Here is a 25,987-nt window from a genome sequence, read left to right as displayed (position 1 = left end):
ACGGCTTATGGGACAGTTTAATAAAGGGAGCTATTGAAATAAAAATTACCGTAAACACCCTGAATAGAGACGGTGGCTTGCAGCTCAGCGCTCCGTGGGATCCAGCGATCGCGCGGCTGAAGAGGGCACATCGAACGCCGACTCAAAACATGCCCATATATGGCAATGTCACGGGCACCAGTGACGTCACAGCCGGCAGCTAGCGTATATAATGCCGCACCAACAGCCCACTGGCAGTCATAACACTTGACAATGGCCAAGGAGTGCTTGGCCGAAAGCTCGTGTGGTTTTAAGCAATTGACGCGGTTGGAAACCCGAGAACATTTTATTCAACGATATCGCCGTGAGATTCTGCATTCAGACCTTGATGAAAGTTGGCAGGTACAGGGGACAGGCAAAATAATGTTGAACAGTGCTAGTAATGGGATGGTTGTGTTTGACCGTCAACAACGCAGTTGAGGTACGTGTCGCGCTGGACTGTGCGTGTTCAGTACGGACTAGCCAACAGTGCAGGCAGTTTATGAGTAGTGCACACTTCATATCTACGTAGAGAGGCCGACGTCGACGTACAATGAAAGACCTAACAGAGTTCCAGAGAGGGCAGATCGTGGGGGCCCGATTAGCTGGAGCATCAGCAACCAAGAGCAACTGTTTTAACAGTCATGACAGCCTACACAAAACATGAAAATACACTCCTGGAAATTGAAATAAGAACACCGTGAATTCATTGTCCCAGGAAGGGGAAACTTTATTGACACATTCCTGGGGTCAGATACATCACATGATCACACTGACAGAACCACAGGCACATAGACACAGGCAACAGAGCATGCACAATGTCGGCACTAGTACAATGTATATCCACCCTTCGCAGCAATGCAGGCTGCTATTCTCCCATGGTGACGATCGTAGAGATGCTGGATGTAGTCCTGTGGAACGGCTTGCCATGCCATTTTCACCTGGCGCCTCAGTTGGACCAGCGTTCGTGCTGGACGTGCAGACCGCGTGAGACGACGCTTCATCCAGTCCCAAACATGCTCAATGGGGGACAGATCCGGAGATCTTGCTGGCCAGGGTAGTTGACTTACACCTTCTAGAGCACGTTGGGTGGCACGGGATACATGCGGACGTGCATTGTCCTGTTGGAACAGCAAGTTCCCTTGCCGGTCTAGGAATGGTAGAACGATGGGTTCGATGACGGTTTGGATGTACCGTGCACTATTCAGTGTCCCCTCGACGATCACCAGTGGTGTACGGCCAGTGTAGGAGATCGCTCCCCACACCATGATGCCGGGTGTTGGCCCTGTGTGCCTCGGTCGTACGCAGTCCTGATTGTGGCGCTCACCTGCACGGCGCCAAACACGCATACGACCATCATTGGCACCAAGGCAGAAGCGACTCTCATCGCTGAAGACGACACGTCTCCATTCGTCCCTCCATTCACGCCTGTCGCGACACCACTGGAGGCGGGCTGCACGATGTTGGGGCGTGAGCGGAAGACGGCCTAACGGTGTGCGGGACCGTAGCCCAGCTTCATGGAGACGGTTGCGAATGGTCCTCGCCGATACCCCAGGAGCAACAGTGTCCCTAATTTGCTGGGAAGTGGCGGTGCGGTCCCCTACGGCACTGCGTAGGATCCTACGGTCTTGGCGTGCATCCGTGCGTCGCTGCGGTCCGGTCCCAGGTCGACGGGCACGTGCACCTTCCGCCGACCACTGGCGACAACATCGATGTACTGTGGAGACCTCACGCCCCACGTGTTGAGCAATTCGGCGGTACGTCCACCCGGCCTCCCGCATGCCCACTATACGCCCTCGCTCGAAGTCCGTCAACTGCACATACGGTTCACGTCCACGCTGTCGCGGCATGCTACCAGTGTTAAAGACTGCGATGGAGCTCCGTATGCCACGGCAAACTGGCTGACACTGACGGCGGCGGTGCACAAATGCTGCGCAGCTAGTGCCATTCGACGGCCAACACCGCGGTTCCTGGTGTGTCCGCTGTGCCGTGCGTGTGATCATTGCTTGTACAGCCCTCTCGCAGTGTCCGGAGCAAGTATGGTGGGTCTGACACACCGGTGTCAATGTGTTCTTTTTTCCATTTTCAGGAGTGTACATCATCTTGTAAACGTAATAGCGGGGGCGAATCAAAACTGAATGACAGAGATCGTCGTACGCTAACTCGAACTGTGTCACAACAACACAAAACTACGGCGGCTAACGTGACTGCAGAGCTCAATAGGTACCTTCGAGACCCCGTATCTATCGACACTGTCCGTCATGAACTCCATAATATTCATGGACGAACTGTTGTACCGAAACAATTACTCACGGCAACCAACGAAGAGAAGCGTAAAACAAGATGTCAGGAGCATAAATCCGGGACGGCTGATCAATGGAAACATATGATACGGTCCGAAGAGTCAACGTTTTCGTTATTTCCAACATCGGGCCGGGTTTACGTCTGGCGAACGCCAAAAGAAGCCAACAATTCCATTGGTTAAGCATAGAGGTGGAAGTGTGATGGTGTGGGAGCCATATCATGGTATTCTGATGGTCCCATCACCACTCTCAAAGGCCGCTTTACAGCCAACGATTATGTGAACATTTTAGGTGATCAGGTGCACCCCGTGAATCAAATGTTTTTCCCCAACAATGATGCAATATTTCAGGACGATAATGCATCCATTCACACAGCCAAAACAGTACAATCGTGGTATGAGGAGCACGCAACTGAACTGCAGCGTCTTCCCTGGTCAGCACAGTCCCTGGACTCGAACATTCGCGAACCCTTGTAGGCAGTACTGGAGCGCAGACTCTGGAGCAGATTTCCGCTTACCTCTTCACTACAGGCGTTAGAAGAGGTTGTAATCTACAATTGGCATAACATTCACTGGAGACTGTACAATCATTATATGCCAGTATTCGAAGAAGAATCGCAGCCGTATTACGGGCAAATTGGGGTCCAATCCCTTATTAATAAACCATTCCCAAGTAAGTACAGGTGTTCACATTATTTTCCCTATCTCCTGCATGTAGAGAGGCAAAATAATGCAATACGTATTTTTTCGTTTCTGCCGTTTCGCTTTTAAGAGGTAGAACACACCAAGAAAGGCAGTCTGGATATTAGGTTTACAGGCAATATTTTCGAAATCGTGTTTCAAAAAAATGGTTCAAATGGCTCTGATCACTATGGGACTTAACAGCTGTGGTCATCAGTCCCCTAGAACTTAGAACTACTTAAACCTAACTAACCTAAGGACATCACACACATCCATGCCCGAGGCAGGATTCGAACCTGCGACCGTAGCAGTCGCGCGGTTCCGGACTGAGCGCCTAGAACCGCTAGACCACCGCGGCCGGCAAACGTGTTTCATATAAAAAGAACTGAAATGTACTTAACGTTCATGAAAAAAGTATAATCAACTTTTGTAATAATATGATATTTTGCAAAACACCCCTCCACCATTAATTAATTTTGAAAAGTGAACACTTTTGCTATAAGATAATCAAAGCAGCTTTCACGCTACTCCATCGATGTGTAATAAAGGTAATTTGTGAAACACAACTTTTGGAAAATAAGGTGTCCACAATGTGCTGTCGGACTATTTTCAACATACTTAATTAAAATCTCTAAACGATCAATATTAATTTGTCAATTAGCTAATTAAAATATCGAAACGTACAATATTTGATTACGTATTTTTGTTTCCTGTTTTAAATTATGTTTTATTTGTTTTTTAGTTTATCGTTTCACATAAATGGATTTTTTTAACTTTAAAAATATAAATAATTCATTATTGTGGTACAAAATCATTGCAGTAATGATAATCCTTAAAGTAACTTTTTTTACGCAATGCACACTGAGTGAAGGAAATTTCTTCAAATAACGCACGCAATGGAAAATACAAAATAAAACAACATTTAGCAGGATTGCAAATTGTGGCAAGTGATGCTCCATAAATCTTGATTTGTAGCAGGCATATTTCAGTACACGGGTAAACTTTGGGAAGAGATTTGTTTATGTGCCAGTCACTGCAGCTTGATTGCATTGTTTCTCAAGTGGAGATAGACATCACAATCATTCTGCAAAAGTAGATCTGAAAATCTTGTCACAAAGTCCGTCCAACACCGAAAGCCTTATACGCCCAACGGCTGTACCTATCCCGTTGAGCCTTTTGGTTTTACTGTGTTTGGATCTTACGGGCGCCCAACGACAGGGTCATCAGCGCCCTTACACTTATCAAAACAAACGAATGTGGAGATAAACTCTTAAACTGTCCCACACTCATACACTCGAGAAGGCCACGAAGTCACTCTGTCTCACACGCGCTAAAACAAATTAGGAAGAGCGAAAGTAGCTATACATGGAATTAAAACACAGAGAAAACAAAATACAGAAGAACTAAAAGAAAAGCACATGGAAATGTGACAAGCTGACCACATACAAAAAGTTGGGTGAACGAGTCACCCTGTTACCTCATTAAAAACATCTCCCTAATATCATGTGAAAATGTTTGACAATTCACAAATCTTTAAAACTTGAACCACATTCGTTTGAACGTTACTTAAAATAGAGGGCAAATTCTGCGGCAAACCCGCTACGGCCGCCGGCCGGAAAATAAAACACAATCCAATAAAATGTGGCGAACAGTTATCTGTACGCCAAAATCGCCAAGCTTTCCCCATTACTAGTACAAATCAGGATATCTGGAGGATCACCTATCAGAATTTGAAATCCTGCTGAATTTTGTTTTACACTAAAAAGCCAAAAAACTAGTATGCGTGCCTAATATATCATGTAGGACCCCCGCCAGCAAGCAGAAGTGCCGCAACACGACGAGGCATGGACGCGACTAATGTCTTAAGTAGTGCTGGAGGGAACTGAAATCATGAATCCTGCAGGACTGTCCATAAATTCGTAAGACTACGTGGGGCTGGAGATCTCTTCTGAACAGCACGTTGCAAGACAGTCCAGATATGCACAACAATGTTCGTGTCTCGGGAGTCTGATGGTCAACGGAAGTGTTTAAACTCTGGAGTCACTCTATGGACGTGTGGAGTGTCGCATTATCCTGCTGGAATTACCCATGTCCGTTGGAATGCACAATGGACGTGAACGGGTGCAAGTGATCAGACAGGATACCTACGCACGTGTCACCTGTCAGAGTCGCATCTAGACATATCAGGGGTCCCGTATCATTCCAACTCCACACCATTATGGAGCCTACACCAGCTTCAACAGTCCCCTGCTGACATGCAAGGTCCATAGATTCATGAGGTTGTCTCCATACCCGTACATGTCCATTTGCTCGATACACTTTGAAATGAGACTCGTCCGACCAGGGAACATGTTTCCAGTCATCGACAGTGCAATGTCGGTGTTGACGGGCCCGGGAGAGGCGTAAAGCTTTGTGTCGTGCAGTCATCAAGGGTACACGAGTGGGCTTTCGGCTCCGGAAGTCCGTATCAATGATGTTTGGTTGAATCGATTTCACACTGACACTTGTTGATGGCCCAGCACTGAAATGTGCAGCAATTTGCGGAAGGGTTGCACTTTTGTCACGTCGAACGATTCTCTTCAGTCGTCGTTGGTCCCGTTCTTGCATGATCTTTTTCCTGCCGCCGCGATGTCGGAGATTTGATGTTTTACCGGTTTCCTGATATTCACGGTACACTCGTGAAATGGTAGTACGGGAAAATCCTCACTTCATTGCTAGCTCGGAGATGCTGTGTCCTGTCGTTCGTGGGCCGACTATAACATCAAGTTCAATCTCACATAAATATTGATAACCTGCCATTGTAGCAGCAGTAACCGATCTAACATCTGCGTCAGACACTTGTCTTATGCAGGTGTAGCCGGCCGCAACGCTGTATCCTGCCTGTTTACACATGCCTGTATTTGTATACGCATTCCTGCACCAGTTTCTTCGGCGCTTTTATCTGTTTAAAGGTGTAATAAAGCGTTAAAAGATCAGAGTTGCCAATTCCTGGTTTTTGGTAAGAATCAAGTTATTCTACAGATAAGAAGACTATTTAACAAGTCGGGAGTTCTCAGACTACTCCGGGCTGAAGATCACAACGAGGAAACTTATTCACGAATTCGCGGACATCCACCACGGCAGGGTCGTACGAAATGGGATCGGAAGAATCGATTTATAACTGTCCTGAGACCAACTGTCCTTACACGAGGCATCACAACAACGTTTCACCAGGCAACGCCGGTCAACTGGTGTTTGTGTATGAGAAATCGGTCGAAAACTTTCCTAATGTCAGCACGTTGTAGGTGTGTGAATGCTCTGAAAAGTTAATCATTTGCATCTCACAGCATCTTATTCCTGTCGGTCAAATTTCGCGTCTGTTGCAAGTCATCTTCGTGGTGTAGCAAATTTAATGGCCAGTAGTGTATAACGCCTCCACCTGTCGGAGCCTCACGACACTATAAGGGCTGAAGTGTCCCACAACAATTTGCGCATTTTATCAATCGAAGTTGGGCGAGAAAAAGATGCTTTGCATTACTTATTGAAAGCGCCCCGTAATTCGTCTCGCGTATCGCACAGGGCCAGGAGTGTGGGACTTGGGACGCGACAGAAGTTCCGAGGCACGGCCGAGAGGAACATCTCACAGGCCGGCCGGAGTGGCCGATCGGTTCTTGGCGCTTCAGTCTTGAACCGCGCGACCGCTGCGGTCGCAGGTTCGAATCCTGCCTTGGGCGTGGATGTGTGTGATGTCCTTAGGTTAGTTAGGTTTAATTAGTTCTAAGTTCTAGTGGACTGATGTCTTCAGATGTTAAGTCCCATAGTGCTCAGAGCCATTTGAACATCTCACAGGCCGGGTGCATTGCTCCCCGATTCTGCCGGCGGAGCCTACGACCTGCGCGGCGAGCCGACGCTCGGTCCTGATAAACGGCCGCAAGGTCGCCGCGCATATTGCGTGACGTAGTGCGCACGCCGCGCCGGGATTAGCCCGTCCGACTGCCTGCCGCCGAGGGCGTTCCCAGGATTAGCATCCGCACCGGCACCGCCGCCGATCTATTAGCCGGCTCGCGCTCGAAACTGGATACTCCAGTTCGGGACGTCACGTCGGCGGCCGTGGGTGGGACGGGACGGGGCGTCCTCCTCCTGCGATCTGGAACTGCGGCGCGTCGGCGGCGGGAATGCAGAACGACTGCGGCTGCGGGAGATCCCAGGAGATAGGCGAGGGGGGAGGGAGGGGAGGGAGGAAAAAAGGCGTTTTCCGCTGCACAGCCCTGGCCGCGAGCCATGCGCTGCGACAACGCGTCCAGACTGCAGAGGCCTGCATGCAGTGCTCGCCCACTCCGAGACCCCACTGCGCAGGGCTGCGATTTTGAAGCAACAGTGCACGATAAAAACCAACAGCAGGAGACCCAACTAAATATCCGGGGTGTTCGGAAATTCCCATTACTAGCTTGTAGAGTGAAGAGAGGGCCATAGACACGTGGCGATAACATATTAGACCTCCTGGTGACAAACAGACCCGAACTATTTGAAACAGTTAACGCAGAACAGGGAATCAGCGATCATAAAGCAGTTACTGCATCGATGATTTCATCCGTAAATAGAGATATTAAGAAAGGTAGGAAAATTTTTCTGTTTAGCAAAAGTGACAAAAAGCAGATTACAGAGTACCTGATGGCTCAACACGAAAATTTTGTCTCAAGCACAGATAGTGTTGAGGATCACTGGACAAAGTTCAAAACCATCGTACAATATGCGTTAGATGAGTATGTGCCAAGCAAGATCGTAAGAGATGGAAAAGAGCCACCGTGGTACATCAACCGAGTTAGAAAACTGCTGCGGAAGCAAAGGGAACTTCACAGCAAACATAAACATAGCCAAAGCCTTGTACACAAACAAAAATTACGCGAAGCGAAATGTAGTGTGAGGAGGGCTATGCGAGAGGCGTTCAATGAATTCGAAAGTAAAGTTCTATGTACTGACTTGGCACAAAATCCTAAGAAATTTTGGTCTTATGTCAAAGCGGTAGGTGGATCGAAACAAAATGTCCAGACACTCTGTGACCAAAATGGTACTAAAAGAGAGGATGACAGACTAAAGGCCGCAATACTAAATGTCTTTTTCCAAAGCTGTTTCACAGAGGAAGACTGCACTGTAGTTCCTTCTCTAGATTGTCGCACAGATGACAAAATGGTAGATATCGAAATAGACGACAGAGGGATAGAGAAACAATTAAAATCGCTCAAAAGAGGAAAGGCCGCTGGACCTGAGGGGATACCAGTTCGATTTTACACACAGTGCGCGAAGGAACTTGCCCCCTTCTTGCAGCGGTGTACCGTAGGTCTCTAGAAGAGCGTAGCGTTCCAAAGGATTGGAAAAGAGCACAGGTCATCCTCGTTTCCAAGAAGAGACGTCGAACAGATGTGCAGAACTATAGACCTACATGTCTAACGTCGATCAGTTGTAGAACTTTGGAACACGTATTATGTTCGAGTATAATGACTTTTCTGGAGACTAGAAATCAACTCTGTAGGAATCAGCATGGGTTTCGAAAAAGACGATCGTGTGAAACCCAGCTCGCGCTATTCGTCCACGAGACTCACAGGGCCATAGACACGGGTTACCAGGTAGATGCCGTGTTTCTTGACTTCTGCAAGGCGTTCGATACAGTTCCCCACAGTCGTTTAATGAACAAAGTAAGAGCATATGGACTACAGACAAATTGTGTGACTGGATTGAAGAGTTTCTAGATAACAGAACGCAGCATGTCATTCTCAATGGTGAGAAGTCTTCCGAAGTAAGAGTGATGTCAGGTGTGACGCAGGGGAGTGTCGTAGGACCGTTGCTATTCACAATACACATAAATGACCTTGTGGATGACATCGGAAGTTCACTGAGGCTTTTTGCGGATGATGCTGTAGTATATCGAGAGGTTGTAACAATGGAAAATTGTAATGAAATTCAGGAGGATCTGCAACGAATTGACGCATGGTGCAGGGAATGGCAACTGAATCTCAATGTAGAGAAGTGTAACGTGCTGCGAATACACAGAAAGAAAGATCCCTTATCATTTAGCTACAATATAACAGGTCAGCAACTGGGAATGATCACATAATATTAATCGTCGGTAAAGCAGATGCCAGACTAAGATTCATTGGAAGAATCCTATGGAAATGCAGTCTGAAAACAAGGGAAGTAGGTTACAGTACACTTGTTTGTCCACTGTTTGAATACTGCTTACTGGTTTGGGATCCGTACCAGATAGGGTAGAAAAGATAGAACAGATAGATCCAACGGAGAGCAGAGCGCTTCGTTACAGGATCATTTAGTAATCACGAAAGCGTTACGGAGATGATGGATAAACTCCAGTGGAAGACTCTGCAGGAGAGACGCTCAGTAGCTCGGTACGGGCTTCTGTTGAAGTTTCGAGAACATACCTTCACCGAAGAGTCAGGCAGTATATTGCTCCCTCCTACGCGTATCTCGCGGAGAGACCATGAGGATAAAATCAGAGAGATTATAGCCCACACAGAGGCATATCGACAATCCTTTCTACGAACAATACGACACTGGAATAGAAGGGAGAACCGATAGAGGTACTCAAGGTACCCTCCGTCACACACCGTCAGGCGGCTTGCTGAGTATGGATGTAGATGTAGATGTAGATACAGGGCGTATCAAAAAGAGTCATCCGATTTGGCACGTCTATACAGTGTGATCGGAAATTCCCGTTACGTACTTCTAGGACTTGTAGATGGGAATGGGTACATCGTATTTTGAATAGGAACCCATGTCCGGAAACGTCACCCAACAAGACTACAGAGCGTCAATGTTCTAGGCGCGGGTGTCTCTAAATGTACATACACACAGGGTGATTCCGTGATGATGTTGCAGAGTTTCTGGGATGATGGAGAAAAATAAATGTATTACTTTGAAGTAAGGATCCCTGTACCGGAAACGTACGAGTAAAAAGTTATAAACTAAAACCGTTCTGACACCTCTGACAGCTGAATGCATGTACCGGTTCTTGTGTTCCGAAGGGTGTATGGCTGGTAACTTCGAGTGGTGGTAGTGTGGACAAAAGCGAGAAAAAATGTCCAATAAACGTGGGCTCTAAATTGCATACCTGAAGAGCTATGACCATTCGTTTATCTTCGCTAATGTGAAACACATCTCCTCTACTCAGCAAGTGTTCATAGCTGTTAAGGCACGCTCTTTACAGTCCCGTTTATTGCACATTTTTTCTCGTTTTTGTCCATACTACCACCACTGAAAGTTACCAACCGTACACTCTTTGCAACACAAGAACCGGTAAGTGTATTCAACTGTCGGAGGTATCAGAACGGATTTAGTTCATAATTTTCGACTCGTTCGTTTCCGGTACAGGGATCGTTACTTCAAATTAATACATTTATCGTTCTCCATCATCCAAGAAAGTCTGTAACATCATCATGGAATCACCCCGTGTATACGTACATTTACAGACACCCGCGCCTATAACTTTGATGCTCTGTAGTATCGTTGGATAACGTTCCCGGACGTGGGTTCCTATTCAAAATACGATGTACCCATTCCCATCTACAAGTCCTAGAAGTACGTAACGGGAATTTCCGACCACGCTGTATTTCTCAAACTAGTAAACATATACAATGAATCTTGTTTTTTGATGAACAGGAAACTCAAAAACCTTTTTTCCTACCTTTTCATAGGTGTTTAATATGGCCTCTTAAGATGTACGGCACCGGTTCCCGTCAGATCACCGAAGTTAAGCGCTGTCGGGCGTGGCCGGCACTTAGATGGGTGACCGTCCGGGCCGCCATGCGCTGTTCCCATTTCTCGGGGTGCACTCAGCCTCGTGATGCCAATTGAGGACCTACTCGACCGAATAGTACCAGCTCCGGTCAAAGTAACCATCATAACGACTGGGAGAGCGGTGTGCTGACCCCATGCCCCTCCTATCCGCATCCTCATTGAGTATGACACGGCGGTCGGATGGTCCCAATGGGCCACTTGTGGCCTGAAGACGGAGTGCTTTAAGAAGTACGGCATGTGTCAATGCGGTATTGAAATTGTTTCCACACTGCAACGAGGATGTCTTGAGTTAGAGCTTCCACAGCTGCTGTTATGCGATGTTTCAGTTCAGTCTTTTGTTGTGGGTAACAGAGGCACACAAGCAGTCTCTTATAAACCCCCACAAGAAATAATGACGTACAGTCCGGTCCGGTGACCTTGGAGGCCAGTAATGTAAGGTTGAATCATTTGGTCCAGTGCGACCACATCCATCGTTCGGTAACCCTTTGACTTAAAAATTCCCGCACTTACAGATGGCAGTACGGTGGTGCTCCATTCTACTGGTAAACGAAGTCGTTCGATTCAGTGGAATTTGCTCAGGCAATGGTCATTGGCGGTTGGATCGATCGGTTGGTCGGTCGCGCACTGAGACACGAGATGACTTGTCCGTCTTGAGCGTCGGCGCATGTGAGGTCGCCTCGTCAGTCCAGTGGGCCGCGCCGTATGGCGAGGGGTAGTGACTTCGCGGTCGACACGAGAGCAACAGGAGTCAACCCACGACATCAGTCTGGCGGGTGCGAGCTGCGACGCCGTGAGACGGGAGATCGACGCGCCTTCCTGCGTCCGTTGAAGAGGCTGGCAGCGAACGGTTCGGGAGAGCGATTTGGGGGGGTGCTAGAAGTTTGTAACGACAGTTTCCGAACAGCTTGTACACTCACCAGGATTTCACGTTCTCACTGCCATCCCATCCCAACAGAGCTGATGTGAACCAAAGTCAACGATTACATAGAGGTATCTTGTGTAAATAATTTTTCAATTGGCTTTGATCATCTGATGACTTTATAGGAGGGTAAACGACAGCATCGTCTGTAAACAATCTAAAAGTGCTACTCACATTGTCTCCTAAATCGCTTATGTAGATGAGGAGCACCAGAGGACCTATACGGCAACACTTCCTTAGGGAACGCCAGATATTACTTCTGTTTTATTCGTTGACTTTTAGTCAGTTACTACGAACTGTGATCTCTCTGACAGAAAATCGTGAATCGCGTCACACATTTGAGATGATTGTCTGTAGGCACGCAGTTAGGCTAGAAGTCGCTTGTAAGTAATGTTGTCAATAGCACTTACTCACACTCCGTCTTCAGGCCACGAGTGGCCTACCGGGACCATCCGACCGCCGTGTCATCATCCGTGGAGGATGCGGATAGGAGGGGCGTGGGGTCAGCACACCGCTCTCCCGGTTGTTATGATGGTATTCTTGACCAAAGCCGCTACTATTCGGTCGACTAGCTCCTCAATTGGCATCACGAGGCTGAGTGCACCCCGAGAAATGGCAACAGCGCATGGCGGACTGGATGGTCACCCATCCAAGTGCTAGCCCAGCCCGACAGCGCTTCACTTCGGTGATCTCACGGGAACCGGTGTATCCACTGTGGCAAAGCCGTTGCCAATGTTGTCAATAGGCTTCTGGAAATCTAAAAATATGGAATCAGTTTGACATCCCTGTCGATAACAGTCATTACTTTGCGAGGATAAGAGCTAGTTGTGTTTCCCAACAACGATGTTTTCTGAATCCGTGTTGGCTGTTTGGCAACAAGTCCTTTTCTTCAAGGTAATTCCTAATGTTCGAACGCAGTGTAAGTACACTATGTGATCAACACTATCTGGACACCCATAAAACATACGTTTCTCATATTAGGTGCACTGTGCTGCCTCCTACTACCAGGTACTCCGTATCAGCAACCTCAGTAGTCATTAGACATCGTGAGGGAGCAGAATCGGACGCCCCATGGAACCCAAGGACTTCAAACGTGGTCAGGTGATTGAGTGTCGCTTGTGTCATACGTCTGTACGCGAGATTTCTGCACTCCTAAACATCCCTAGGTGAACTGTTTCTGATGTGAGTGAAGTGGAAACGTGAAGGAACACGTGCAGCACAAAAGCGTACAGGCCGACCTCGTCTGTTGACTGACAGAGATCGCCGACAATTGAAGAGGGTCGTAATGTGTTGCTGCATTTGAGAATTTTCAAGTCTGTATTGATGTCTGTTGGGTTATGTTTATTGTCATAAGATGTTCAGCAAATGTGGAATGACATCTGTTACTTTTTAATGCTGTTCTGTGTATCTGGTATTAAAGTTTCTGCTTTTCTGTGCTATATAAACTGATTGGCAGTCCTGACATGTTAGTATGTACCAGGCGTGTTGTGCTTGTCTGTGCTTGTGTTGGTTATCCTTAGTTTTCTCTGTGTTGAGTTGTCTGTCCTGTAGACTATTTGTAGCCCTTGTTCTTTTGAGCATGTTGCCTATTCTGTGGGCTGCTTTGTTCTTGTAGGTGAGAGTAAACCACTTGTTTGTTGTTGTGGGTGTTTCTTGTTCATGTGTGCTCGTTTGTGTGTTCTGTGTGTTTGTAAGTTGGTGAGAAAGCTTGTGTATTTGTGTGTTGGGACTCCTTTTTGATTTGATTTAATTTTGTAGTTCAGTTTATCTATAGTGCTTGTACCGCGTCCATTCTCTAGAGCTATTTGTCTGATTGTCTGTAATTCATTGTTGTTGTTGTTGTTGTTTTCAGTGAGGGAAGTTTTGTTCAGTCTGTGTAGCATACATTGGAAGGCGGCTAGTTTGTGGGCAGTCGGATGCATAGAACGTTTGTGAATGGCTGTACTGGTGGTGGCCACTATCCTGAATATGGAGAAGTGGTGTTAAGATCGTTGGAAGCAGCTAAGTGCCTTCATTCTCAAATACTAGATGCGTAAATTCTGGGTAATCTGAGCGCCGTGAGCTAAGCTGCCTCAAGACAAACAGGTATTTCTAACGTTAATACTTGCCTTACTACGTTGAGCTACACTACCGGCCATTAAAATTGCTACACCACGAAGCTGACGTGCTACAGACGCGAAATTTAACCGACAGGAAGAAGATGCTGTGATATACAAATGATTAGCTTTTCAGAACATTCACACAAGGTTGGCGCCGGTGGCGACACCTACAACGTGCTGTCATGAGGAAAGTTTCCAACCGATTTCTCATACACAAACAGCAGTTGGCCGCTGTGTTGCCTGGTGAAACGTCGTTGTGATGCCTCGTGTAAGGAGGAGAAATGCGTACCATCACGTTTCCGACTTTGATAAGGGTCGGATTGTAGCCTATCGCCATTGTGGTTTATCGTATCGCATTGCTGCTCGCGTTGGTCGAGGTCCAACGACTATTAGCAGAATATGGGTTCAGGAGGGTAATACGGGACGCCGTGCTGGATCCCAACGGCCTCGTATCACTAGGAGTCGAGATGACAGACATCTTATCCGCATGGCTGTAATGTATCGTGCAGCCACGACTCGATCCCTGAGTCAACAGATGGGGACGTTTGCAAGACAACAACCATCTGCACGAACAGTTCGTCGACGTTTGCAGCAGCATAGACTATCAGCTCGGAGACCATGGCTGCGGTTACCCTTGACGCTGCATCACACACAGAAGCGCCTGCGATGGTGTACTCAATGACGAACCTGGGTGCACAAATGGCAAAACGTCATTTTGTCGGATGAATCCAGGTTCTGTTTACAGCATCATGATGGTCCCATCCGTGTTTGGCGACATCGCGGTGAACGCACATTGGAAGCGTGTATTCATTATCGACATATTGGGGTATCACCCGGCGTCATGGTAGGCGGTGCCATTGGTTACACGTCTCGGTCACCTCTTGTTCGCGTTGAAGGCACTTTGAACAGTGGACGTTACATTTCAGATGTGTTACGACCCGTCGTTCTACCCTCCATTCGATTCCTGCGAAACCCTACATTTCAGCAGGATAATGCAAGACCGCATATTGCAGTTCCTGTACGGGCCTTTCTGGATACAGAAAATGTTCGACTGCTGCCGTGGCCAGCACATTCTGCAGATCTCTCACCAATTGAAAACGTCTGGTCAATGGTGGCCGAGCAACTGGCTCGTCACAATACGCCAGTTACTACTCTTGATGAACTGTGGTATCGTGTTGAATCTGCATGGGCAGCTGTACCTGTACACGCCGTCCAAGCTCTGTTTGACTCAATGGCCAGGCGTATAAAGGCCGTTATTACGGCCAGTGGTGGTTGTTCTGGGTACTGATTTCTCAGGATCTATGCACCCAAATTGCGTGAAAATGTAATCACATGTGAGTTCTAGTATAATATATTTGTCCAATGAATACCCGTTTATCATCTGCATTTCTTCTTGGTGCAGCAATTTTAACGGTCCGTAGTGTAATAAGAATATATTATGATGCAATTTTAAATTCGGTCAATAATTATGTGAAATAGTGAAAATCAAATTTTTGTTGGCCTTAAAAGATGACGTGTGACTGTGGCCTCCCGTCGGGTAGACCGTTCGCCGGGTGCAAGTCTGTCGATTTGACGGCACTTCGGCGACTTGCGTTTCGATTGGGATGAAATGACATAACACCCAGTCCCTGAGCGGAGAAAATCTCCGACCCAGCGGGGAATAGACCCCAGTCTCTTAGGATTGACAGTCTGTCGCGCTGACCAGTCAGCTACTGGGGGCGGACCCCCTAAAAATGTTAGGTACCTGAAATTTGGATAGGGTGACCAGTTAACTGATTTGATTAATGATGCAGATGTTGGGTGTATTTATGCGGAGAGTTGGAGATTAGTACAAGAAACAATTACAGGAACATTTAGGGTTTTATTTAGGTCTATGCTGAAATTTGGAAAGCGAGTTTTAAACGTCTAAAGCACAGACCACCGCACTACTGGTTGGTGATCGGTGAGTGATGCTGACAATAATTTCGAAGGGCCGAATAGTGGCGTTCTCCTCCGATGAAGACGGCCCGGTCAGACTGAAAAAACGGCAGAGCGACCGGTCGGGCCAGCAGAGCAACGGCGAGCGTCCACTCGACTCGAGGTACGTCCGGGGCGACCGCAAGCGCACGCCGCGCTTCCTCCAGGCGTGACAAATTGGCCAATCACTGCGGCCAGGCCAGCGCATCAACCAGCACGCACCTGCCGCCTACTCCTGCGCCGCCATATTGGCCGGAGCCTCTGGTTGTCGCGGCAGTCGTCTACGCTCGATCCAGCCACAGGCGGTCGTCTCAAGTGGCGCAAGCAACACAGTCACTAAAAACACAACTTCGTGGACACCTGTTGACACAGTTCTGACAGCGTTGGTGCGTAGGCACGGTTCACACCAGACGTTTGGCAAGGGCTCCGTCACGGCGAAATGGCAGCACATCGACGTTACTCCGACAGGAGCTTCCTGGAATTGCGCTGGATCCGACCTCGGACGGAAGCACCCTCCAGGCCTCTGGAGACGCTATTTCAGGGTAAAGGCGCCGCCGTGGCACAGCTTCTTCCTAGCACATCATTTGCTGTGCATTACGTGTGGTGCTGATAGCCTTGGGAGATAGAGATGGGTAGTTAGTGAACGAACGGGTGCAAAGGAACGGTTCACCAAGATGAACGAAAGGACCGAGGAACGAATTCCAAAGAACGATCGGTTCATAGATCACTTTGGTCGCGGCGGTCTACTTATAGTTCCCAGGAACGAGGAACGATCCGGTTCATAGTTCACTTCGGTCGCGGCGGTCTACTTATATTTCCCGGGAACGAGGAACGATCCGGTTCATAGTTCACTTCGGTCGCGGTGGTCTACTTATAGTTCCTGGGAACGAGGAACGATCGGTTCATAGTTCGCTTCGGTCGCGGCGGTCTACTTATAGTTCCTGGGAACGAGGAACGATCGGTTCATAGTTCACTTCGGTCGCGGCGGTCTGCTTATAGTTCCTGAGAGCGAGGAACAATCGGTTCATAGTTCACTTCGGTCGCGGCGGTCACTTCGGCAGTTCTTGTTCTAGCTTCGGTCTCAGTCTCGGTTTCCCTCGGCTGCACTCGTCGTTCTTCGCATGACCACCTGTCTCAGTTCCACTTCCGACTGCTCCTAGTTAGTTCAGTATCCAGTTGTTCGTTTCGTTCACTGCGCTCGCCCATTTTACATGTCGTCCACGACCGGTAATCAAAAAGTATTTTATAGTTACGTAAATTACATAAAAATTACTATGTATGTAATAGGTACGTCTTTTCGGGTAACAAAAGGGCATACCAGCTCACTTCGTTATATCGATGAACAGCGGAAGCCATACTTATAACAAGGCAAGATTTTTTGTTATTCATATTTTTTTTCCATCGACTTGATTTAGCAACTAACTTTCAATAATTTGCTTAATTTTTAGTGTAAGAAAATTCATATAAAACGATTTTCGTGTATCTTTCATATACAAAACATTACATTTAGGAAGGCTTTTATTATTTTTATGTTCGGTTGTTTGCAATTTGCATTACCTGCTAGTTTGGTTTCTTTGAAAAAAAAAAAAAAAGTGGGTGGGGTTCATTTTGGCTCAGTAGGAAAAGCGGTGCCTCTCCATTTGAAAAGACAAAGATTGCCATAAAATCGTATTTACTTATTATCTCAAAAACATTTGTTCAGAAGGAGCTTTCAAACCAAAAACTTTATTACTGCGAACTTAATTATTATTATTATTATTATTATTATTATTATTATTATTACTGCATTAACTTTAATAATGCAACACAAAAACCTAATTTTTACTAAGCATGTGACGCAAGTGTGATGAGAAAACCATATTTTATTTTATGCTTCCATAAAGTCTCTACCTCGCCTACGAACTCAGAGACAACGTGGAGTATATATAGGGTGTAAACGATTATTGTTTACAACGTAGCATAGCTATGTAGTGGAAGTCGAAACCAAGAATTTTATACAAGACACTTGTGGTCTATTAAGTTGGGAAACAGCCACCAATAGGTTTACAAGACTACATGAGCTATAGCCCATGCGCGTCGCGTGAGATTTTCAAGTTCTCTTCTCCAGCTCTCTACACATCGTCATCGATTGTTTCGCAATTGTAGCTTGCATTAGCTTGTTATTTCTTCACTGCCTAATTATTACATGTTTGTCTGTTTGTTGTATCTGCTCGTAACGGGCAACACATTGTCCGTAATTGGCGAGTAGTCTGTACTTCAGGCCGGTTTTCCGTGCGCCACCCCATATTATTTCCCTGCGATCAGCTACACAAGGCTACAGTTGGCTAAACGAGAGTTTCTGCAGAATCACAGAAATCACTTCTAAAAGTGTGTAAGAATTCTGTAATGAATAAAAACTCTATACTCCAGGGGGGAAGCAAGTGCCCCCTCTTGGTGCCCTCCATCCTTCAGTCACCTACACTACTAGTTTTCAGTTTTTCATAAGAACCATATACCAAGCACAAATGAACGGTTCCCAGCAGAGAACAATCAGCAGTGAACTAGTTCCCAAGGATGAACGAGTTTACCCATCTCTATTGGGAGAGCCAGCCTTGGCAAAACTCTACCATCTGGTGAGCAGGGTGTATGAGAGAGGCGAAATACCCTCAGACTCCAAGAAGAATTTAATAATTCCAATCCCAAAGAAAGCAGGCGTGAACAAGTGTGAAAATTACCGAATTATCAATTTAATAAGTCGTGGCTACAAAATACTAACACGAATTCTTTACAGACGAATGGGAAAACTCGTAGAAGCCGAACTCGGGGAAGATCTGTTTGGATTGCGTAGAAATGTTGGAACACGCGAGTTAGTACTGACCCTACGAATTATCTTAGAAGACAGATTAACGAAAGCATTTGTAGACTTGGAGAAAGATTTTGACAATGTTGACTGGAATACTCTATTTGAAATTCTGAAGGTGGCAGGGGTAAAATACGGGGAGCGATAGGCTGTTTACAATTTCTACAGAAACCAGATGGCAGTTATAAGAGTCGAGGGACATGAAACGGAAGCAGTGCTTGGGAAGGGAGTATGGCAGAGTTGTAGCCTATCTCCGATGTTATTCAATCTATATATTGAGCAAGCAGTAAAGGAAACCAAAGAAAAATTTGGAGTAGGAATTAAAATCCATGGTGAAGAAATAAAAGCTTTGAGGTTTGCCGATGGCACTGTAATTGTGTCAGGGACAGCAACGGACCTGGAAGAGCAATTGAAAAAAATGGACAGTGTCTTGAAAGAAGGATACAAGCTGAACATCAACAAAAGCAAAAAAAGGATAATGAAATGTATTCGAATTAAATCAAGTGATATTGAGATAATTAGATTAGGGAACGAGACACTTATAGTAGTAGATGAGTTTTGCTATTTGGGGTGGGAAATAGCTGACGACAGTCGAAGTATAGAGGCTATAAAATGTAGACTGGTAATGGCAAAAACAGCGTTTCTTAAGAAGAGAAATTTGTTAAAATCGAGATTACATTTAAGTGTCAGGGAGTCTTTTCTGAAAATATTTGCATGAATTGTAGCCTGTATGGAAGTTAACATGGACGCTAAATAGTTTAAATAGGAATAGAATCTTTCGAGATGTGGTGCTATAGAAGAATGCTGAAAATTAGATGGGTAGATCACGTAACTAATGAGGAAGCAGTGAATAGAACTGGGGAGAAGAAGAAATTGTGGCACAACTTGACTAAAAGGAGGGATCGGTTGGTAGGACATGTTCTGAGGCATCAAGGGATCACCAATTTATTATTGGAGGGCAGAGCGGAGGGTAAAAATCGTAGAGGGAGACCAAGAGACGAATACAGTAAGCAGATTCAGAAGGATGTAGGCTGCAGTAGGTACTGGGAGATGAAGAAGCTTGCACAGCATAGAGTAGCATGGAGAGCTGCATCAGACCAGTCTCAGGACTGAAAACCACAATGGGATACATACGAAGTGTGTTCGGATACCCGAAATGGTTCAGGAGACTGCTTGCGATAAGCGGGAAATCCGGGTTCGATTCCCGGTTCGGCAATAATCTTCATTGTCGTCATTCCATTACACGGCAAACGGTTGTCCATACTTGCAACTGCGAATACATTTCCTATAGTTCAGTTCGCCAGTAAATCGAGCTGTGGAAGGAGGGGTTACCCGACTCCTTCCCCTTACGAGGGAAGTGCGTGGCCTCGAATGCTCAGAGCTGGACGAAAGTGCTCAGAATATAAACCGCGCATCCCAAAAGCAGTGGTGTGACCCATTCGCATGCAGAACGCACTTTCTGTCTGCTGGCGCCTATTGTCTGCTACAGCCTATTGCTGTGCGATTTCTGGTCAGGCCGTAAAGATGGTACTCCGCGAGACGAAAGCTTTCCGAACGAGGATGTGACTCTCAAGATACTGCCATCGAAGACAGTAAAATATTACCAACATCTTGATGTGCAATAAAAGCTCTTCGCGAGAAGGATCGTTGATTTTGTAAGGCTGCTATGCAAAGAACCACAAGTAAAGCTACACGCTCTTCATTTCACCAACGTACTTGGCTCTATACTATACAGTCAACTTGGTACACCGAAATAAAAGCTTATGTTACAATGTGCTTTGGCAAAGACAGATTACGTCACTGACATGACAATATCATCGTTTGAAAATGTAATTAGTGTGGCGTTTGAGACTGGACTGCTTGACTGCAGAAGTTATGTCGAATGCGAAAAATGGCTTAATCCTGATGTGCACATTGATTTGTTCCACTTTGCTTTGACCACTTGATTGAAGTCCCACGCCTGCACTTTGAATAGCTACGCAACACTATCAATATGTATGATTTTGGTGGTAATATCTTAGCGTTGCCAAAGTTCCTCTCTTATACTCCGAAAAGCTGATCATTTAAATGTGTTTGTTGGGGTGTGTGATCTATATTCTGAGCACATTTCCTTGCGATTCTCAGAGTTATACACTTCGCCTATTAATGGGAACAAGAGAAAGATATCCATAGTCACCTGCTCAATTAAAGCACACACTGGAAATAGGTAGTGGTTCAAAAAATTTATTTCTGTTTTATAAAGGAGCTATTATCCGTTGTTAGTGATTTTTCCTTCCCACACTAATTGACCCATTAAACGTCGAGTGTAACATGTAGTTCCAGTACGAATTATGATGACTATGTTGGCCGAGCGGTCTAAGGTGCTGCAGTCATGGACTGTGCGGCTGGTCCCGACGGAGGTTCGAGTCCTCCCTCGGGCATGGGTGTGTGTGTTTGTCCTTAGGATGATTTAGGTTAAGTAGTGTGTAAGCTTAGGGACTGATGACCTTAGCAGTTAAGTCCCATAAGATTTCACACACATTTTTTTTACTATAATGATTCAAAAATCAGGGTGCATGTGATCTGTTAGTAGTTAAATTATTGAAATAAGACATTAATAGATTTTATTTTCAGGTATTACAGAGAAGCAAACCAAAAAATTTGAAAAGAAAAATGAAAACGTACTGCCTATTGCGGTGCCCGCAGCCCCTGAGTGGTAGCACTGTTATTTTAAAAGTATAGGAAAAACGATATATCGATATTTAAAAGAAATATTATTAACGACACTGGATAATTTGAAGAAATTATCGATGTATCGTAGGAAAATATATGGATCTATAAAAATAAATATAAAACATATCAGCCTATAAAAATATCACTGCACATTGTAAATATAATGCCGTTTTAGAGCTGTATATTTAGGTATTGATGTTTTATTAGATTTCCGTACATCAACAGGCTAGCAGCCTGCCTACACTCCTCAGAGCAAGAATTGAAAGGATAATGATGCACCTTCATGCTTGGCGACAATCACTTTGTTAACAATGATAACTGCAGGTAAGTGGCACAATAAAAGGTGTACGATGGGTCAGTAGTTCGGTTTCCTCACATACCGGATTTGTGTGGAACACTTCATGTCGACTTCCCTGTCTTTTTCATTTCTGCAAACGCCAGCTGCCTAGCAGTTGCAGTGTCAAAACTGCGTCGTGAAGCTCCCTAACGTTGCCGTTTCTGTTGGTAGCGTCGTGGGCCGATCACGTCAGCATTTCCTTACACACATCTCAGCGATGTTCATGAAGAATGCTGATGTGAAGAAATAGCACACTACTTCCCTTAAAAACTATTCTTTAAGACAACTGGCGCGCTATTTCTTTACAACAGAAATCTTGTTATTAAGACTGGACGTGATGAAAGCTCAAAAAGTAGTAAGACTGTTTCACACTGTGAAAGTAAAATTATGCTCTACTACAATTTCAAAGGAACAACTTCAAATGTTTACCGGAAATAACGGAAAAAATATAATATAAAACAAAAATATCGATACTAGATATTGCCATTTCAGTATCGACATACCGATTATAAAGTGCAGCCGATATATACCCATATTTTTTCAAGGGAATATCGACAGGTCGAAGGTCGATATTGCATCAACAGCACTTTTACGCACGGCTTCTTGGAACAAACTGGTAGCGCATCCTGTAGCGTGCGTACCGAAAACTTCGTGCCCTATACTCAAGATTTACTGCATGAACGGTGAAAATTTAGTAAACCATACATTTTTTTCCTTTCACCATTTTTGTCTTTTTTTGCTGGAGGAGGGGGCATAATCAGAGAGTAAAAGTTTCGAAAAGATTTGAAAATTTATGTGTAAAGTTTGTTTGAAGTGGTTAAGTGGTCTCGTTCTCAAATACTCTGTGAATAAAGTCTGAAGAATTTGCGAGTGGTGAATTATGCAGCCTCAAGACATAAACAGTTCCTAACTGAAATACTCGTATTACTGTGTTAGGCCTGTAAAGTAAGATGTTACGTCTTCATGAGTAGGTCTTGATAGCATTTAAAATTTTCTGATTCGGCCAGTAATTCTATGAAAAGTGAAAATCAAATTTTTGTTACCCTGGAAGACAACCTGGAAGAGGGGCAGTATTTTTGTAATAGAGGGGGTACTTAGAGTTGAACAGGTGCGTGTGTGTGTGTGTGTGTGTGTGTGTGTGTGTGTGTGTGTGTGTGTGTGTGTGTATTTTCGTATGAATTTTCTTGTTTTGGATGTCGGAAATGGCGCTCTTGACGTTTGAATTGCCTCGACAGAGAAGCTGCGCTGTGCAGAGATGAAGAGGTGCTGTATCTAGTTGGGACATCGTCGGGACAATCTAAGAAGGGGATGTAGAAATGAAGTAAAAAATTGATTTAATGTAATTACTTTTGAAACATTCCCGTCTCCTCTATATCTCTTATGTTACGCAACCTTTCCTTTTACAATAATCTATGAAACCTTCCCTTAGGATTCCTGTCTCTTGCTTAATAATAACAAATGAAATCTTCCCTTTGAAATTTATTCTCTTTCTCAATCTTCGCATACAAATTTAATTGCTGCTTATTAAAAGTTATTTTCTGATCATTTCGACGAAACATAGAAAGTGTCGTCGTTGTGGCCCTCAGTCGTTATCTGCAATAACCCAAAACTGTTCCTTACCTTTTTTACTGTTACTGGATCGCCATCTGACTGCTACATCGAACTGCGACATGAATATATTAATTCTGTTTTACTATACTCTATTAGCTGCTGATGGGCTGTCATAATAAGTGGCTGTATTTATTACCAAAGCTGACGTTATTCTTTAATAGCAAAGCTGACGTTATTCATTGATTAATTTGACTAAAGTTACGTAATTCATAGTTAAACGTTTCCTTGACAACAATCAAATTTTGCTAAGTTTTACGTTGATGGTTTTTGAGATGGATTATAATCAGTAATGCAATATTGCTGGCAGAAATTAATTATATTCTGAATGAAATGATTTTACAAACGTTCAAATGGGACTTAGTTTTTACAATAATCTTACAACTAGCAACGTGCAAACATACCTTCAGTAGTCTTGAGTTTCTCAAAAAATTAATTCAATAATAGTAGTTCCTGTTATGATAACAGTTAGCTGATGTCTCTGTACATCCGTTTATAATCTCTTGTAAATCATAGCTAGTGGCTGGCAGGCACACCGCTCCTCTCAACCTCTCGCTTCAGACCTGCTACCGTCTCGCTTCACATCTCGCTTAGTACAGACTTCCTACGAACGCTGAAGTGCGGTCCCTCCCGCCAACAGTGCTTTCTGGTGCAGACAATCCCTGCTACCATTACAAAATGTATCAATGCGCGGTCTTTCCCGCACTTTTCTTAAAATGTATCCATACGCTGTCGCCCCCGCACTTTTTAAAATTATACCAATGTGCGGTCTCTCTTGCCAACAATACTTTGGTGCAGACATTCCCTGCTACCACAATTATTTCCAACATGACAAATATTAATTATTCCTACTTAATCCTATTAATAAAATATAAACATCTTTCATAAATTGTAGTTTGATAATAGACAATAGAAATATACACATCTTACACTTTTTTATTTAGAACACAAATACACGGAATCTGTTGCGGCAAAAGTCGTTGGTATACCATATTTTCGGAAATTTCACCTTTTTCAGCAAGTCTCTTTTCCCTTTTACGTATTTATAAAACTGCATGCACGTCAGCTTGTAGTCAAACTGTCACTGTAAGACTGATTCCACAGTCCCTGGTAGCAGCTGATTTCTTTCATCAGTCCACTGGGCCGACATCAGCGAAAATATCCTTTCCACAGTACCGTCGTGTGCGGGAATAGAAGACAAATACTCGCATAATTCTAACAGTTGGAATTTGTGTTCAGGATTTTCGGTTTCTTCAAGAAAGTAACAGTATTTTCCAAAACTGAGGGAGAAGTGGGTCTTGCCGGGATGTCAGAACAATAAAGTCCACAACGGTGACGGTCTCGGTGCATTGGGACGGACGGCAACCACAGTCAGTGGTGATCTTTGCTCAGCGAAGATGGGCACCAGATTTATCTGTTGATCGCGACCAGAGGAGAGGAGATAGACTGTTGAGCTTTGGTGTTAGATGTGAACAGTCGATTTTTAGTAGCAGTTTGCAGCAAACAATGGAGACTTTTGGGTTAATGGAAATGTTATCGTGGGATAGTATATAACTCCCTTGCACACTGCGTGGTTCTTTATTGGATATAGGAGCGAGGAACAAATGCTGTTCTTGAACAGGAATTCAGATATTAAATTGTTCTACATCTAATATCAAATAGTAAAGACAATACTTTGTTGCTGTATGTGCAGCGTCATTTGCTAACAGTGGCTCTGAATGCAGAAATATATATCTAGATAGAAAAGATTTGTAGCTCTGTCTTCAGTAGAACGTCTATTCAGAGGAAGTCGAGCACTGCCCACAATGTCTGTAAATGTTATTGAACTAGCAAACACACAAAAATTGGAGCTCCGGAGAGGGAATGCTCGCATCTCATTGGCCGGGGCGTAGCAGTTCGCGTCAGCGCTCTCGTCCCGCGGTGGCGGATGTAGGAAGCTGGCGGTGTGCGTATTTGAAGTGCGTCGATTACAGGCAATGATTAAGTTTGTTTTATTTGTGACAGCAATTTGATCATGCACCATCCTTGGTTCGTCAGACACACAGACCAGGAATCTTTCTTTCTTTTTTAAGGATTAACCTAGCATTGTGAGAGAAATTGATTTAAGAATTAGATTTCGAAATTTTGTTTAAGGAAAGATAATACTCGTTGAAACGTCCCCTTGTTGTTGTTGTTGTTGTTGCCTTCAGTCCTGAGACTGGTTTGATGCAGCTCTCCATGCTACTCTATCCTGTGCAAGCTTCTTCATCTCCCAGTACTTACTGCAACCTACATCCTTCTGAATCTGCTTAGTGTATTCTTCTCTTGGTCTCCCCCTACGATTTTTACCCTCCACGCTGCCCTCCAATGCTAAATTTGTGATCCCTTGATGCCTCAAAACATGTCCTACCAACCGATCCCTTCTTCTGGTCAAGTTGTGGCACAAACTTCTCTTCTCCCCAATCCTATTCAATACTTCCTCATTAGTTATGTGATCTACCCATCTAATCTTCAGCATTCTTCTGTAGCACCACATTTCGAAAGCTTCTATTCTCTTCTTGTCCAAACTATTTATCATCATTTAACCATACAGTAAAGCTGCATGCCCTCGGGAAAAATTACGGCTGTAGTTCCCCTTGCTCTCAACAGATACCCCTCCGTTGTGGTTGCACCTACGGTACGGCCATCTGTATCGCCGAGGCACGCAAGCCTCCCCACCAACGGCAAGGTCCATGGTTCATCGATGTCC

The 25,987-nt window shown here is 45.0% G+C and overlaps 1 protein-coding gene and 1 pseudogene across 2 annotated transcripts in view; both read right to left on the bottom strand.

The window, feature by feature from the left end:
• LOC124717040 overlaps positions 1 to 25,987 on the bottom strand; it is an 859,980-nt gene that overhangs the window by 774,889 nt on the left and 59,104 nt on the right. The window lies entirely within an intron of this gene.
• Positions 12,322 to 12,439, bottom strand: LOC124717574 (annotated as a pseudogene).

This window comes from Schistocerca piceifrons, chromosome 9 (genome assembly GCF_021461385.2).
Source record: "Schistocerca piceifrons isolate TAMUIC-IGC-003096 chromosome 9, iqSchPice1.1, whole genome shotgun sequence".
In the NCBI taxonomy this organism is placed as follows: Eukaryota; Metazoa; Arthropoda; class Insecta; order Orthoptera; family Acrididae; genus Schistocerca; species Schistocerca piceifrons.
Note: the sequence above shows the minus strand (reverse complement) of the source record. Positions and strands in the feature narration are given on the sequence as shown.